We start from the raw sequence: 19,176 nt of genomic DNA, 5'->3' as shown, positions 1-19,176 counted from the left end.
CTTTGAGACAGACCTTTCCCAAGTTACTATTCTTGAACAGACCTTTCCCAAGGTATGAACGACCTTTCCAGTATTATTGCTTTGAGAGACTTTCAGTAGATGCTATTGACAGACCTATTCCCAAGGTATGATACTATTGTCTTTGAGACAGACCTATTCCCAAGGTATGATGCTATTGTCTTTGAGACAGACCTGTTCCCATGGTATGATGCTATTGTCTTTGAGACAGACCTGTTTCCCTAGCCTGTAACCCCCTGGTACCATTGTAGAAGTCTTTGGCTGCCATTGTAGAGCAGACCCCGCTGGGACAAGTCATTTGTGAAGGTTCAATGAAAACAAACCACAGGCCTGTCCCTGTGGGGGCTAGCCATAAGAACAATAAGCCAGACAGCTGCTGTGGTCCAACAACACCTCTGACTGTTGTGATCTCATTACAGTCACCCAACACCTTGCCTCTGATCCCGGGGAGGGGGAAATTGTTCTCAAGGACCCTCCCCTGGGGAGGGGGAAACTGTTCTCAAGGACCCTCCCCAGGCTGCTACTTACATATGGTAGAGCTATAATCGTGTATGATGTGACCCTATAACTTTGGTGGGAACTTCTGTAAGAACAGAGAAACGGTTTTTTGGCATATACTTGAAATATTGCACACAACAAATAATTGGTTACAATGGGCATTCTGTGGAAATCATTTCAAAGCCATGATATCGCCTCTATTACTGTTACAGACCCGGCTGACAATCAGCCACTGTAGCTATCGGGACGCTGACAATGTTTTTTATTTACATTTTAGGTTCATTTTTACAGATTATATTAGCAGACGTGAATACTTTAGTAATAAATCACACCAGCTATCAGCCCAACACAAATGAGTATTATAGATCGTAAGTGCAGATTGGTGATATTTCAGTTTGACTTTTAACACCATAGATTATGAGGCACAACCTTCTGTGCTAAGATTTGCACTCCATAGTGTTGTGTTTTAGATATGACTTTAAAACATTTGCATTTATCTTGAATGAAATAGTTTAATATTACAATCTTTATACATGTTCCATTCTTATTTTTGCTTAAGGGGAAACACAATTCAGAAATATACATGTTCCATTCTTATTTTTGCTAAAGAGGAGAAAAATTCAGAAAAGGCACCCTTTTTTCCTGATCTCCTACATCTAGTGCCAGTGGAGGCAGGAATGATATCTAACAAATTTACAGAAATTTGTTCTGTTCTGTACCTGGGGATCGACCTTCATCTTAAAGCCTTAGGAAGTAACAGATCTCTTGTATATGACCAAATCAGATTCCCTCTATACAGAGAAATGGATTTTATTTCAGGAATTAAAGTCTCCACTTCCTCCATACGACTACTGGCCATAATGTAACGTCTTGAAGATGGCCTATTACCTTTAGCCAGTAAAAGCAGGGGTCATAAAGCACCACTTAGGACCAGTGGTCACTAGACGCTCTCTGACAAATAGACCGAACCAATTCTGCCACAATTACCGCTAAAGAAACAAGCATGTTATCAAAGTCATACAATAACTTACAGTAATACCTCCGTGTCGCAGGAAACCACACTTTTTATAGTTTTTTTTCTACAGTGACAGTTTCACTTATCTAAATGCATGTCAGACTCTACCAAATAAGTGTTCCTGTTCTCGATGAAAACCTCGCCATCCTATTCACATTGAGTTTTTTTTAATGTTCAAATCCCAGCATCCGTTCCATAAAAAGAAAAACAGAAACTTTAAATTTTTATCCAGTGTATTTAGGCATTAAGCGAATGGCTTTATAAAGCATCTGTTTCTTTTTAAAAAACATTTGTTTCAATTATCAAACAAATATAATTTTCTATAAACATGAATTTTCTAATTATAAATACCATTAAATTACATTTTCTAAATATAAATTATCAAAATTATATAAAAAAAAAAAAAAAAAAAATTGAAATAGTATGAAAGAAAAAAATGAATATTTTCATCAAATCAATTTTACCATCATGTGTTTAAATTTAAGTATTTTCTATCATTAAAAGTTCACATTCCATCAAATAAAATTCCAACTGCTGTTGAAGACTTCAGCCTTCCTTGATTTATTACGTCCCCAACCACCAAACCAAACCCAAAACAAAACACCCATCCCAGAATGTAATAAAGAGAGAGTATCAAAAACAATCAGGTAAATAATCTAATTCTATAGAATTGATAAGTAGACACTGATAGCAAATGACGCACGTTATTAGTAAACAACAGTTCTAAACAACACAAACAGACCATGTCGCACCAATGCACCCCAACACTACAGATGCAATCAGCGGACGGTATTAGTAAAGATGAATCATAATGTTAATTGTATGATGACTTAACGAGACAGTTGAGCCCCTTCGCCAGGTATACAGTTTCCTTACCTGTCCGCGGATTATATAGAGTCAGTAACAAAGTGCTTAAGGGGTAGTACAAGTGAAATCCATTACCTTTTAATCTTGTCCATAAATACCCGACGCAGTATAAAGCCCAGCGGGTTACGTTTGTACTGCGATAGAGAGAAAGTGCTTTGGGATCGAGTTGTCATATAGGCTTCATTATACTCTACAGCAGGTATTGTTGGGCTTTATCAAAACTACGTAAAATGGAAAATATCAAATTGAAATTTTTCACACTATACTTGTTTTGAATATTATGCCGTCTCGTAAAATCTTAAATAAATGACAAAACGTATTATCAAACTTGACAGGTAAAGGCATGCCGCTCTTCATAATCCCTCGCGTTGGTGTGGTCATAATTGTTGTCGATATTATAGGATTTCTGCACCATCTCACATTCAAAGATTTCATACATTGGTATAGAAGTTGACTACTTTTTTCCCCCATACTTTCATTGTGAAGAATTTTTAAAATCTAGATCTACATGGTGACAAAATCAACATACATTGTAAATAATTTTTAAAATCCAAAACAAAATTTTTTTTTTTTTTAAATAAAAAAAAAATTGGCTAATTATTTTCTCCCATTCTACACAATTCTTTGCTTGTTTATCAATAGGCATAATATTAATATCACTCAAATCCAAAGATTGGTTAGTTAACCATTTACCATCTACATGACAACGCCTTTCACTTCGTTTCATCTGAAGGCGTTCTTTATGATCAGCACTTAAAAAATCTCTGCTTGCCAAACACATCTACTGTCTAAAAAGCTAGTATCCCAACAAAATGCGAGATGAAGACACCTGAACCCATATAACACAACATACCTGTAGGATTCTGTTTTGTTGTGACCTGTCGGTGACGCAAAATACGGAGAAAGATAATTAAACAGTACTGAATCAAATCACACGATTTTGGATCTTCATCTTTACTCTTGTGGTAACTTGTCACCCAAGTGTTGCATCAAAAATTGACCTATTGTCTCTTGTGGTAACTCGTCACCCAAGTGTTGCATCAAAAATTGACCTATTGTATTTCCAGTCTTATAGGGAAAATTCCAACACCAGTCAAAGAAATCCTTATTGAAAATTCATAATTTGGTGGGGGTTTTTTCCTGGGCATTCTGGCTTTCCTCTTCTTCCTACTGTACCAGGCACATCCTTAAATGACCCTGGCTGTTAACAGGACAAATCAAACCAGATCAATCAAGTGTCAAGATGGGCAGAGAGCTTTAAGGTCTAAGCCAACATATTAATTATAGCACAATTTAAGTGACTTGTCAATTGTTGTGTAACAATCCCCTAATCACAGCAACAAAGACGATGATAGATAAATAGATACCTATACTATAGGACAATGGTCAGTCTGCAGATAGGATCTACATCCTCTGGTCATCTCATAGACTGTTTTCCAATTGGTGACACACTCTGCAGCCACTTAAGAGGATTACCTCCCTTTGTGACAGGATTACCGCCCTTTGTTAAAGGATTAACTTCATTTGTTACAAGATTACCCATTGTCTGCTGAAAGGATAAACAAATCTATGGATGACAGCTATCGGAATCATCCTGACAACAACAGATTTCTGGTCAGCACACTTCCTGTTCAAAAGTAGCTTAAGAAACTGCAAATATACCCTGTGTCAGAATACAGGTCATAGAAGTCTATGCTAATCAAGTGGGGTTTGTTTGGGTTTTATCTCCAAAAAAAAAAATAGATTATAAAAAAACTGTTTTCTTTCTCAAATTCATTAGTTTAAGAGACTACAGTAGAACCTGGCTTAGTGACCACCTCTGTAAAGTAACCACCTGCATAATAAGACCATTTTCATGACAACCAAAAATGCCAATACCAACACATTTTGACTTGTGTAAAAGTCTGCCTGGCTTCTATATCCCCTTGAGTGGTCTTTATACATAGGTTGGCCTTATTTACAATACCCTTTAATTTTGATATGCTAAATGGTTCCTGTAATCGGAGTCATAGTTCCGCTGTTGTTTCTTTTTCATAAATCTTTAGAAAATTTGAAAAACTCATTCCCCCCTGTTGGCACATTTGAGCTCTTCTTATTAAATGACTGGAACAGTTCATTATGAATTTCTAGGGGTGGATGAGTTAAGATAACTATAAATCACTCAAATGTAGATTAATCAAAAAGTATCGTGTTTATAAACACGCCATGCCTCGTTTGTTCTGCGACAGTAATGCAATGTAATTTAGAAATTATTCTTGATCATAAATTTATTACATCATGATATACCCTAGGGGTTGTAACAACAGAATGCTTTAAATTGTACATGATTTTTAATCAGTTATCTATTCAAATACAAACACGATTTTAAGTGACGAGAAGAAAGATGTGTTGTGCAATCGTATTGGTAAAACGTTTTCCCACACTATTCCCATGTACATGTCACTGCACATATGAACAAGTCAATCATGACATTTATTTTCATTTATTTTTTATTTTTTTTCTTCTGATTTCTATTTTACATTTGCAATATTAAATGAATTGTTTGAAGTATATAAATAAATTGTATTTCTAACCATATATTGTATCTATAACAATAACTTGAAAAGTTAAAAAAGTATTTCTTATTTCTGAAATTAAATTAGTTGTGTGAAATATACATTAATTTGAACAATAGTCTTTTAACTATTCATAAAATATGAAAACCTTGTTAAATTTATGTTATAGAAAAAAATATTTTCATACAGTTTTTTTCCTAAAATATTAATATTTGTGTTTGCATTGTATGATCAAAGGAGAAAATAGATATTTTTTTTGGTTATTTTTACTATCATGGAAATTAGATCTTAGAAATGAAATAAATCTCAATCGTGTATTCATTTTTAGCATTTGGGCTATATAGAGGTTAGAAATGTACATTATAAGTATATGTTGAGATGATGAGATATTAAAATGACAATGGGGACACATCTATAATATTTATAATAATAGCAGTGAAATTAAATAACATATACACAGCCGTGGCAGATTCTTACTATTATCTCCCCCTTGAACCCTTGAAATAAAATCTTTATCACAGCAGAACATTTGAAATTCTATAACAAATCGAGATAGGAAAACGCCACAAAAGTATTTTCAGAGGTAAAAAGTTTACAATTTTCACTTCGAGTGAAATCAACCTACCGTTATTTTTTTTTTATTTTTCTTTTTTCTGTACAGTATTAATTGGATTCACATGGAGAAAATAGCTAATCCTTTCTTAGAATACCAAGGATGGGTCAAAATTTGTTTTTTAGGATGGAGGTAAAAACATATTATGTCAGAACGTTGATACTTCTATCCATTGGGCGTTGAGATATATAGATATAATTAGGGATCCCCAAACAATTTGTATAGGACAGAGGTCAAAGTTCAATCTTGTATAGACAAGGATTAAATGCCAGCGTTTCTACCGTTCTTAATCTGTTTAGGAAAAGTCAATACTTCTGATCAGATAACAAAGAAAAACCGTAAGTGATCACAGCCCAAACACCCTATCAGCTGATTACAACATGCCCATTGACAAGTCAGTGTAGGTACTGGAGATTTATGGGTAATCGGCTCACTGCAGCATGTTATTCAAACATTTAGAACAATACGAGGGTGGGTAGGATGTATTATCATGTTGTCGGCCAGACCATTGTGACGGAGGGGTGTGGCACATACCACCCCCACATTGACGTAATTCTATCCATAATTATTAAAAGCGTAATGACTTTACATTTTAATCTGGGCAATACAAACGTTTGAATCTATACAAATGTTTGACATCTGGATTGTGCAACATTTTTCTATCAATTATATCATTTTCAAGAGAGAAAACTGAGGTCATAATATAGTGACTACAGAAAGCATCAACTTTTTCTGTCTTCTGCACAAATAAGCATTTATTCTTACAAATCTGTGAAAATGAATATAATATATTGCATATTCTTTTATCAAAGTTGTTTCATAACTTTTCAAATAATACCATTAATTGGGAAATTATCAAAATTTCATTCTGAAAATGTAAAATCAAGCAAATAGCAAAGCATATTCTGTTATAGCATAAACGATTTAGATATTACAAAAGATATTTAAGATCTCCGGAAGTTTTTAATTTTACATGTTTGTAAAACTTTATTCTGAAAAGATGAAATCTATAATAGCAAAACATATTCTGCTATAACATGTCCGATTTAGATATTACAAAAAAAAATATTTATGTAGTACCTTTTTCTCCTGAGGCTTTAGAGCTGACTCAGCTACACTCAAAACATTGCTTATCTCGACTGTTGATTGATTGCTTTCCTAAACTAGATCATCATTAAACTCATTGCACTACCAACATTTTGTAACCTTATTTCCATAACAATTCTCTTAAAAAGTTTTTTTCTTATACTTAACACAAGCTAGATTCAATATTCAGACTTAACATCTGAAAGATCAATTTCGACCTCCGCAGTTTTAAATTTAGTATCTAGGGCCAAAACGTCTGAACATCAACAATGATATTTTTTTCTACTATGGTTTAAAGACAATTGATGTGAATGCGGAACAGAGCCATTGATAAATCAGTCAGTAACCTTGGTACGGACAGTATAACATGAATTGTAGTAATGTCTTACATAAAGACAAGGTCATGGCCCGTATTACATGGACAGTATTTTCATAATACATTATCAAATATGTTAATTTAATATTGGCAAGTAAATCGTAACCTTTTTGATTAATTTAAAGTATTTTCAAAACATTATAGTCCTTTTTTTTTCAATCTATTCTTTTTATATTAAATGTCTTCAAACTTTTCAACAACTGGCACCCATTTCAACTGATAAAATTTTTATTTTATTACTCAATACATTATGCAGGGTTCACATAAATAATAAGTATGGGTTTAATCAACAAAACGATGGAATCATCTTCATATAACTTTCTAATTTGGAAAAAAAAAAATCATCTCAACTTGAAATATCTATTATTTTTCAGTATTAATTAAAACTAATTATCCCTATGGTAATTACATCAATTAATAGTTGTTACTTTTTTGTTGCTATCCGATGACTAAAATCAATTCATATCTCAATGAACGATTTTATTATCGACAAAAATAGCAATTTATCTTTTAATCACTATCCTCAGCCACTATGCAAATGAGTAGAAATAATGTGATCACTAACATGTTTTTAATTAATTTCTATTTCAACACTAGACTGTCAAGACAGTTTGTCTCCAAAGTATTTTATCAGAATGTATCATTTTTCATACGGGGGAAAAAAAGTTAAAATTAAATTTCGGGGACAATAAAACGCATGTTAGACTTTCACATTTGACAGGAAGGACAATTGTTGCATGCCTAGGGCTAGCCATGATCACCAGTTTTGTTCCAACGTTCCGACCCTGCTCATCAGGTGCTACGTCATCTTAGAGATTGGAAGTTAACATATTCATTTCCATCTCCACAAAAAAAAAATAAAAAAAATTGTCGTACACCTGCATAGGAAGTGATAAAGGGAGACAATTCACTAACATTGCCCTCTCTGGACAATATCATAATTCGTTTACACCTTGATGCGACAATGAATTAAAGTGATGATTAATTACAATTTCTTTTTCTTAAAACAGTATGCAATATTTATTATCATTATTTACTTGCCAGTACGATAAATCAAATCAAATTTTATGTAAATATTTCTTGATTGACCTATCAATTTGCCATGCTGTAATTTCCTTTCCAATAAAACCAATCAAAACAGGAGTTATTTCCCTTAGATAGATCAATATTGAGCACGTAGACAGATATGTTGTGTAACACCCTATCATATAACACCGAAGTAAAGTTCTCGAGTGGGTCACAACTTCTAAAATTTTACGACATCTAACTGAAACTTCAAATAACGTTTGACTCACTGGAATAAAACTAGAAATGAACAACACCTTTTTTATATATATATATTTTCTAAAAATAACAACGGCAATAAATATTTACATTAATAACATCTTCATACAGGATTTTGGGGATCATGATAAGGGTTTTATGATAAGACTTTTCCTAGAGGTAACAAAAACCAAGTGTTATCTTGACAATTTACAGATATAGAATGCAGTGTTACCATGTTGAAATGTGATGTGATTTTAAGATAACATTACAACAAAACTTGGGACTAAATCGTAGCTTTTGTCATCAAGTGAATCGTTCAACAATAACGAAAGAAATCTCGATTTTGTCATGATATCGCTTAGATAAGCTAAGGTTTCATTATTCTTATTTCTTTGATACTATCAAATTCAGGTGGAAAGATACAGAAGTGTTTGAGAAAAAGAGGGCAGGAATACTGTGAGCTACTGGTTCATTTTTCTGATTTCATGATATTATCAAGTTCACGTTGAAAGATATAAAATAAAATAAATGTTTCGAGAAAAAAGGGGGCAGGAATTTTGTAGCTGTTTCACTTTCCGAATTATTAAGGTTTGGCAAGAAAAGTGATTACTCGGACCAATGGGCAATGCAATACAATCACGTACTCATTGTGTTCCCGCTGGGAGGGTTCGGCACAAGAGGTACCCCTCCCTCTCCAATGAATCAACCTGGTCTCTGGTACAAAGACATGGGGCTGTGATAGCCTATTGGTTAGGGATGGGGGTAATAACCTTTCACAGTGTCTCATCAACATCAAAAAAAGCCATTAACACCATTTGATGTAGGCCTATGATATCTCTACATATGGAGGCGGTTTCTTTGATAAACAGCACATTTAGTCAGAATAATAGATTCCTATTCCATCTTTACGGTCCCCCCTCCGAAGTTTGGTCTGCTAGGTATACAACACCTCAAAGAAAACAAAACCATACAGAATTTTACACCCATAATATGTATATTTTACTGTCTACATACAGCAGACATTTGCTAAATTACCTATCGTACTTTAATCTCGTGAATAGAATATGACAGATAATTTTTCACAAAGTTTTCAAATAAGATTTTATTGTTATTGATTTAAGAAATGATTCATTTTCAAGATGAGACAAAATAACTCATTAGATTCTCGATAGACTCCTTATAACATTGTCATCAGATTTTTTCAAACTTGTTGACATGTAAGGAAGAATTTTGAAATTTTAAACATACATTTAAAGATGAAAATAACTGAAGAGAATGATTCTAAAGATATGCAAATATGAGCATTTGATTATCATCCAGCAGAAAAAAAAAATCAAAATTTATCTGAACTATAGATATCATTAAGAAATTCTTATCTTATCAAATACTTCATTATCCTCCCATCCCCTGAGTCTGCATTTCCATCCCCACCCCCTTCCCCTTTCTTCATCCCCACCCCCTCCCCCTTTCTCCATCCCCACCCTCTACCTCTCAAGTTTACCTGATAAAGGAGAAAGTATCAGCAGTTTTCAACCCCATTTCAACAGATTTTGAATTAACTAAAATTAATTTTCCTGTAAAAGAAAATATTAAACTTATTTTAAACCTTATCTGTGCAAAAGAAAATAATTTTTCTGCTTAATTTAGATTGCATGTCTTTTGAAAATTAAATTTCAGAAGCTATAGCCTATAATATCATGGTGTTCATAAAATCACATCAGAAAGAAGATAATTCCTTGTGTTATAACCCAGAGGACTCCTGATTACATTGGTAACAAAATATTTTCCTAAAAACAAATTTTTTGAATATTTTCTTTTTATAGAAGTAATACAACTGCATCAGTGACCTATTTTTCACTACATTGCTTTGATAAGAGTTGCATGAGTTTGCATGCCTTCCTTTTTAAACATTAAATAAAAATATTACATAGTGAAGATTGATTATTGATAAGATTTTGATATGAAAAGAAAACTTAATTTATAATGAGAGAAAAACTCTTGATAATATGTTTATCTGGTCTTAATTTCGATTCACCCTGATGAACAGATTGGAGAATACATATATACAAATCCCTCTTGTTATTGGGTGAAAAAGGTGGCTAGTGTTTGAGAGAAAACAGTTGTCTCTGTTATTGAAACTGTGACATGGGAATGAGGAAACAGGGAAACTTTAGGAGCTGTGTATGGCTATGACAGGATATGGGGAGGAGGGTGACATGATATGGGGAGGGGGGTGACATGATATGGGGAGGGGGTGACAGGATATATTAGGGATTAGGGAGGGGGACTAATACAGCCACTGTATCCTCCCCCCTTCCATCATCACTTTAGATCTTTATCATCAACACACATAAACATGCCCTGTCTGACAGAACAGGTCAGCTCTGACAATTCCTGTGGCTAATTAGACAGGGTCACATTAACCAAATGACACCCTCATGTCTCTTACAGTGGATGATTATACCAAGACATGACAGTTATATATAAACATATCTAAAGACAATACAATTGAAATATATGGTAATTAGGAGAGTGTTAGATCATACTTGCCAACTTTTTGAAATTCCCATGACGGTAATTTCATGTGTTTAAACTTTTGACCTCAAGAAAGTCTACTTTGTAACCCCCTATGAAGAAATTAAAGGATGATTTTTGCATATTTTGACCTGTTCTTTCTGATGGTATAGTCAGATTTTTGACATTTTGAATATTAAAGAATTTGGACTTGCTGAAATGGCCTAAAATGTGGGTTCAAAATCGGGAGTCTCCCTCCAAAATAGGGAGGGTTGGCAAGTATGTTAGATTAGGGTAATTAACAAATCTGACAGTTTATATCTACACTATCGTAAGACAAAACAAATGAAACAAAGTCATATTGGAAGCTCTATCCCAAGGCCCCTCCTGTTTACAAAACTTGAACAAAGATTTCCTCAATTCTTTTTATTTTCTATAGACAATGAATTGGATGAAATTGTTCACATCTTTGAGATGTCTCCTAAAAGTGGACGAAGGTCGGATGAAATGATGTGATTTCTATGAACACCCTAAAAAAGATACACTAGGGCTTAATTCTCCCCATTAGTACAAACTTCTCCCACTAAATTGCACTATTAGTACAAACTTGAACACTTGTAAGCTTAACAATATCTACTGCACTAAAAAATTATTCTCAAAACAGAATTTGTCTTGTCATAACGGTCTCAAATAAAAGGAATTATACTGCTACCAAAAAACAGGAAAATACAGGATATGATTTTTTTTTCACTGCAGCCATAACACATCAGGTCGCTAAAATCTGTTGACTGTTGTCGCAGACGAATCAAAGCTTTATCATGAGTAGATTTGGCATATATATAGGTCATCTGGATTTTACACTTTTTAATTGTATTCAATATTTCGATATCGTGTCGATTAGTATAATTTTATCCAGCATACTGCAGTCATGGCTAGATAATGAGAAATTGATGTTGACAAGCATTAAATCAGAACCTTTAATCCTATATTTTTTGCTTGATTATTCCACAAAGTAATACATCAATTGTATCATTTAGAAAACCTTTTCATCTAACATTAAATGATACAATTTACATTTTTTTTCATAATTTATCATTTTCATTTATTTGTAAACAATGTATTGATATATCTGTCTATGAAGGGAACCTTCCAAGTTTCATTTTCTCTCTTGATATTTTTAACAAGAATCAAATGAATTAATAATTTATGAATATCAAATAATTCTAAAATGTGTTTTAATGTACATACCATAATTAATACTGCTTTTTCTATATGCATGAAAATTATATATTATTTGCAAAGTAATTTGAAATCGAATTGAACTGATCTAAACGTTTCAATGCCTTCACATGGAACAGTGTGATACCATTTAATGAAACAAGATAATGAATACATGCCCTATAATTCAATATTGGTCCATGAAATATTCAATCAATTTTATAATAACGTTATCACTATTCTGAAAAGTTTCCTACAATTTTGTCTAAACAGTAAATTCAATAATGAAAATTGAATTACTCAGTAAATATTAGAATGCCAAAAATATTAAAATATAAAATCTCTAGCAATCCAAGGTTTTCAATTTTGTTTGTTTGTTCTACATTTATCTTTTTTCAGACTAATTCTATAAAAAATTATAAAAGGTGTCCAATATTTTCAAGAGTGTGACTTACCAACTTTAAAGAACAATCTTATAATATTAAAAAATAAAACAAAACGTTTTAAAGACTCGATGGAAAGTGAGGTTAAATTTAAAATGTCAGAATGATCAATTTGTTAGATCGGGAACAGGTACAGACCTATTGTTAGGGGTGTTGAACTTGCTATGTTAATGCTATGTAAAGAAAACTTTGTATCAAAAGAGTGAAATCTGTACCATAAATAAATCGCCTTGTTGATATAACCTAACTCTATTCTTGTGAAAGGCCGAGGCGTGTAACCCCCGAAAAACTTGAAAAACTTCGACACAAGCCAGGAAACCTAAACACAATGGGATAATCAGTTAAATCAACTGGACTGTCCACACCTAAGACGGCTGATTAGAGAATATCAGAGCTAGGTATTGTTTTACTGACAATGGTTTGAAGAGCGACAAGATAAGAAGTGAGATATGTGACACCTACCCGTACCATTGTGCTGGATCCAGAATCTCCACGGGGACGTCATACTTGATTGTTTTACACCCACACAGAATCCTTGAAATAAAGACGTCCTATCACACACACATAGGAAAAAGAAATCCCCACCCCGGGGGCACGTCCAGTGATATTACAGGAGACAGCTACACCTTAGGTTTTTCCGACGGTCTTGTTATCACACCTATGACACTGTGTCTGACTGCTGCCTACTGCAGATATAACACAGGTAAATTGGCCCAAAGATTACAGGTACGCTCTCTCTACGAGTCAGTGAGCGGAGGTCGGAGATACCTGTGTGTTGTCTCGGTCCCTTTAAGTAAATACGGGTAGAGTGGGTAGTGTAAGGACAGGTGATTGTTGTAACAACGTTCGTAAGACAACCACAAAACACACACACTTGTTCATTGTAGTCGATCGCCTATCAATCAGCGCTCTTAGCCGCGTCCCTCCCGTATGTCAGGGTCAAGGGAGGCGACCAATTGCTCACTAATTTGTCAGTAAAAATACTCTAATCACGTTGCTTTAATTACACTATTAACAATGGGAGAAATTTTACCACCAATACACACATGCATTGTTATTGGGGTGCAGGATTAATTGTGGCCTTCTCTTGTATGATCCAAATCAATAATTACACGCGTTCCTTTTCCTGGTGTCCAAAGAATTTGTCAAATTTGTCACGATAGTGAAATGACAATGGTCATAATACGTAAACTGTCTCGACTTTTTCACATTGTTTAATTTAAAGACGTTTCAGTCAAAAGGCCTGTAATTGGAAAATTAACTTCGCAATGCTAAGTGACATTTCACACCACTGTTTAATATTAGTAAACAGATTTTAATTGGTTAGTAGACCTTTTCTCCCTCCAATCAAAAGAATGACAGTTTGCTCAATGACACGTTTGTTCAATATACAACAAGACCAACAAGTCTTTCAGAAAAATGTCCCATTTTCTTATATTTTTTATTTCCAAATCAAGAAATATTAGAACCAATTGATGATAGCAATTGAATTTTATTTGTATTTTGTGCTTCAATACAATTCCCTTGATTACAATTTCATGAGAGTTGGAAATATTCATATTAACATCATATATACCCACAAGTTTTGAACCCATATCAATTTAATAATATAAGAACAGATAATAGAATTGTTTCTTTAATAATTGAACGGCCAATTAATTATCCTCACAATATTCATTTTTACTGTAAACTTTCCTACAGTAGAATTAATATAATTAACATCATATATATATATATATATATAAATGTATTCTAAAGAAAAATCCTTACGGACGAAATCTATAGGAAATAAAAACAATAACGACTGACCAGTGAGCGCTCTCATCCCATTCAAGGGAGCTCTTCCTTATAAATATATTTATATCTACAAGTCTAGCCTGTATTATTGCATCATGACGACAGATAATTAAATTGTTTTATTAATAATATAGATAATGGCCAATTATCATTACAATAGTTTTTTTTTCTTTTTTTTTTTTTCTGTAAACTTTTCTACAGTAAAATTAATATTAACATCATATACCGGGGTATATCTACAAGTTTTAACCAGATAAATTCACTTTAAGGACCGATAATAGAATTGTTTCTTTAACAATAGATAACGGCCAATTATGTTCATAATGCCGTCGTAAACAACTTGTTGAGGACAGCGTTGGAGCAGACTGTCTTAGCAATACTGTTATTTATTGATGTCACCCCATTTTAGATGAAACGGAAGTTTTTGTTTTCGGGGCCGACGCCCACCCCCTAATTGAGAAGGTCCCACAAAGGATCTACCTGAAACCCTACGTGGATGGGGTGGGCTATGCCTGTGTAAATTTACTTTACATTTCGTTCCACTTAGGACTGTACAGTTGTCACTGACACACCGAGTCTATGTTTAGACACAGTTTTAATGTGGACATTTGAAATGGAGAGGGGGACACAATACGCGTTGATAACAATACTCGGAACATTGTTGTGTTACCAGTCTGCTATATACGCCACCGTAACAATGACATTGCAAACATGACAACCGATACCCCAACGGCCTACACGAAAACACACTCTTGTACGCGTTTTTTTTATCCAAAGTTGTAAAGAAGATGGTACTTGATATTTTTAATTGCTCCATTTGAATTAATCTCAACTTACGCAATTATTTATTTTTTTCCCTCGTTCTAAAAATTACCAACCTATCTTGTGTACCCTTTCAGTGCAAAGATTTCTACCAACTATTTTACTTCTATCAAAAGGGGATTGTTAAAATCGGGAGTCCATACTTCAATAAATGTCTAATGTTATGTGTTTTAACTCAGCTATCCTTGACCTGCCTACGTTACAATGCCGCAGAAAAGAAAAGATATTTAATTCTTTGATTTATACATATAACAGCACTCCTTTGGTAATTCTTTTTTCTTATCCACCCAAAATTTTTGCATTGTGATTTTTTATCTGTGGAACAGTTTCTAAATGAAACCCTATCACGTATCGTCTTTTCTACAGAAATAGAACGTTACATTCTTCCAAATCTACATATATGTCTATAGTATCAGGCCCTGCACAAAGATGATTCAAAGCAAAACATATCCATCTCGTGCCGGACAAAAACGCATCAACCAATAAAAAATGAGAACAAATCGGAATGTGGGCCGTCAAAGAAATTGATGCTGCACGGCTTCAACAATGGTTCCTAACGGTCAGAATGCTGTCCAATTAGTACGATTGCTAGTAAGGGATTCCCATACAATGACAGCTCTAAAATGTCTCCTTCCCCGACATTGTCTAATGTCTAATTACTTCCCTTGATTTACGAGCTCTTCATTGAGATTCCGCACTAACTACAATAGTAATCCAGTGCATCTGCATACAAACTTCTTCTATTGTCTTGGCCTATCAAATTTATTAATTGGCGAATAGAGTGTAAAATTGAAGCCCAATTGCTACCGTATATGGCCGTGAATCAGCGTACCCCTACAGCACGCGTGACCTAGACAACGGCTCCGATTTAGGCGTTGAGATTCCGTCAGCGCCAATGACAACTATACATAACTCAGCCTCCATTAGGCCCCTAGTTCCCATACCCAAACACAATCAACACTAATAGCCTAAGAAAATCCAGTTGTCTTGTATAAATATGTAGTAAATCAATGCACAATTGGCATCAGAGATTTAGCACTTGTGGAGTACTGCGATAACTTGACAACACGACTCCTACAGAAGGGCAGGGATTTGTCTCGCAAAAACACATAACTCAATCCGAAATAAAATAGATCACTTTTAAACATGAACATGGTTCATTTGAAAGCATTTTCCAAAATTTCAGTGTCTTATTTCGTTGGTTCCTATTTTGGTTTATGATATCTTTAATACTTACATTTACTTTCTTCACATTTGCTTTCTTTAAAAGCATTCCATGGGAGTTGTAAAAAAATGTATGGCTTTAAAGAAAAACAGTAAGATTTTGCTTTAAGCAATAACATAAAGCTTAATTAACTGGTCTTGCCAATTAACATTAAACCTAATTAAGGATAAATGTACAGTTAAGACAGTATTAATTGGAGAGTGTGTTAAAGTCAGTGGCAGTCCAGTCCAGAGCTTGGAGGTCCAAAGGTTTGAGGCACAGTCTTTCTTGCCTATTTAGTACAATGTAATTAAGATACTTATTTCAAAAAAAAAAAAAAAAAAAAAGAAGAAGAAGAAGAAGATAAAAACAGTTTTACCATTTAAGTAGTCGCTATAGATTTAGACAATCTAGTCAGTACTACCCAAACACTACAGAAGATCTCCGCTACTTTATCATGTAAACAGATGGAAACTTTTATACACTGCTAATCCACCAGGAGAACCTTTAAAGGGGGTGAAATTTGCAAATTAGGCAGATAATTGTTAATTCCCCTCTACCATGTGTTTCTGATTTTTATGGAATCTGGAAGTGCAGAACCTATTATAGTCTGGTATGGTCTACACCAAACAAAGCCCAGTGCAGGCAGTGTATACATGTCTGTTCTTAGGGTTCCAACGAACCTTATAATCCAAACACAATAAAAGTCTATACATGGAAACAAATAAAGACTTGAACCAACAACCTGAGCATCAAAGCCTAAGACAATTTAACGAACTGGTTTTCCTAAGGTAGTAAAAATACTTTCGGTATCCAAGACCTGTGGCGGCTACGTTAGTTGGTGAATCTAAGACAAAGGTATTAATACAAACCTTATGATGAACAGTGAAGAACGATCCAACAAATCCTTTACAATATCTAAACAAACAAATCTCAGCAATTCTCAAAGAACAATATACCCCTCAGTCCTAAATAGCAAATCCCAAAAATTTGACCTGTGTATAAGACCATTTAACAACAAAGACCTTTTCCTTTATTCCTTGGGTGATCTCCCTTGGATCTGTAGTTATCTCCCTTTGTCCCTATGGTGGTCTTTACATGGCATATTCCCATGTCACAATAAATAGTTATCTCCCCTGGATCTATACTTATACCCCCTGTATATGTAGTTATCTCCCCTGTATTTGTAGTTATCTCACTAGATATGTAATAATCTACCTTGGATCTGTAGTTATCTCCCCTGTATATGTAGTTATATCCCTTATATATGTAGTTATTTCCCCCTGTATTTGCAGTTATCTCCCCTTTGCCCAATTAATTGGTCTTTATAAATAGACTGAATTATGGCATTCCCCATATATATACACAATAGATACTTAGTTATCTCCCCTGGAAGAGAGACAGTATCCCCAGAATCTGTTGTTACACATGCATTGTAGCTCTAATTGGTTGTTTTTGAATGTGAACAATTTCCATTGAAATTCGACTTTTGGCACACACAGAGGATGTGAAGAAGCAGGGCTTCAGAGTCTGACAATTAGAGGGTGATAACAATAACATTGGTGTGGTTATAATGGGCCAGTCAGCAGGAACCTTCTACCTATATACAGAACAATTATAGACATCCCCCGGGGGTGGGGCAAGGTCTTAATCAGCAACTTGGTGAGGAGACAAAGTGAATGTAGATACTCAGGGGATAAAGAGGAAAGAGAGAAATTTTGATGTCCATGGGGAGAGGGAAGTTGTGAGGGAGGTGGAGGAGGGGAAGGGGGAAGGAGTGAATTGTGTTCATTTATAATGGTGAGTTGATAGAAAACATGTACAAAAAGGTCTCAAGACTTACAATTGTCATTTGAGGATAAACATAAATCCCTATACCTCAAGTCTAGAGAAGGGTGTGATAACGTTTTTATATTTACGAATAATTATCATTACCACTGATTTCCAGGGAAACCTCTTTAGTACATTAAGAAAAGGGACCAGGATGTACGTTATCAGTTTGAATATTTTGGGTTAGAAGGAAAAACTGAGACTTTATTATTGTAGGATGTGTAGGATGAAGAATAATCGTCTGATATCCTAAAGGTTTCCTAGGATTGGTAAGGTTTTATTTGTTTAACATCCTCTTAACACCCAGGATCATTTAAGGACTGGCCAGGTTTAAATGGTGAAGGAAAGTTGGAGTACCCGGAGAAAAACCACCAACCAGCGGTCAGTACCTGGAAACTGTCTCAAATGGGATTCAAACTCATGACCCAGAGATGGAGGGCTTGTGGTAATATATTGAGACATCATGAGGAAGAAAGAGTAAATGATAATACATTTTATAGGAATTAAAAGAATGAGATGTCGACAGAGGATCGGTGATCAGTTGTATAATAGGGAGCAGTAGACAATAGTATAGTAAGTGTACAGTAAGGGTGGTGAGACAACCAGAGAGTAACATGTAGAAACCTGTGAATGAGATGTGGCTGCCTGGGAGGTGTGGAGAATACAGGAAGCAGGTCAGAAATTGACCCACATGTACAGTTGTAATGGGCCCAATCAGGCTATAGAGCATTGTTGTGTCAATTTGTCTGACATGGGGGGTACTGGGGTAGACTGACCTACAAAGTTGATTGATCGTAATTGAGCATACACAAACAGAATGGAGGAGAGCAGCAGTACATATCATCACAGCTATAGTGGATATCTGAGTCGGAGATCTTCTGCTGATGGAGAGACAAGTCTGGTCAAATATACCATAGAGCCCAGAACTTCTTTACAAGTTTTTGGTCAAACTTTTGGTCAGAAAGATGACCAGTTGACCTGTTACAGCTAAAGGACTGTCCATATTGTCCCCTGGTCTTCAGACATATAAAATGATAGATTATAATAAGGAAAG

General features: G+C 34.4%; 1 protein-coding gene across 6 annotated transcripts in view; it reads right to left on the bottom strand.

Annotated features, from left to right (window-relative positions):
- Positions 1–19,176, bottom strand: part of LOC138330248 (transcription factor SOX-13-like) — a 182,776-nt gene that overhangs the window by 54,365 nt on the left and 109,235 nt on the right. The window contains exon 1 of one of the 6 annotated variants that reach the window (XM_069277723.1): positions 12,932–13,276. The exons of 4 other annotated variants lie outside the window; for them this stretch is intronic. The gene's annotated coding sequence lies outside the window, so the exon portion shown is untranslated. Of the gene's footprint in view, positions 1–12,931; positions 13,277–19,176 lie in introns of those variants that run through there. One more of the 6 variants, XM_069277727.1, reaches the window with a different exon arrangement.

This window comes from Argopecten irradians, chromosome 8, assembly GCF_041381155.1.
Source record: "Argopecten irradians isolate NY chromosome 8, Ai_NY, whole genome shotgun sequence".
NCBI classification, from domain to species: domain Eukaryota; kingdom Metazoa; phylum Mollusca; class Bivalvia; order Pectinida; family Pectinidae; genus Argopecten; species Argopecten irradians.
The sequence above is the reverse complement of the archived record's forward strand: the minus strand, read 5'-3'. Positions and strand labels throughout refer to the sequence as shown.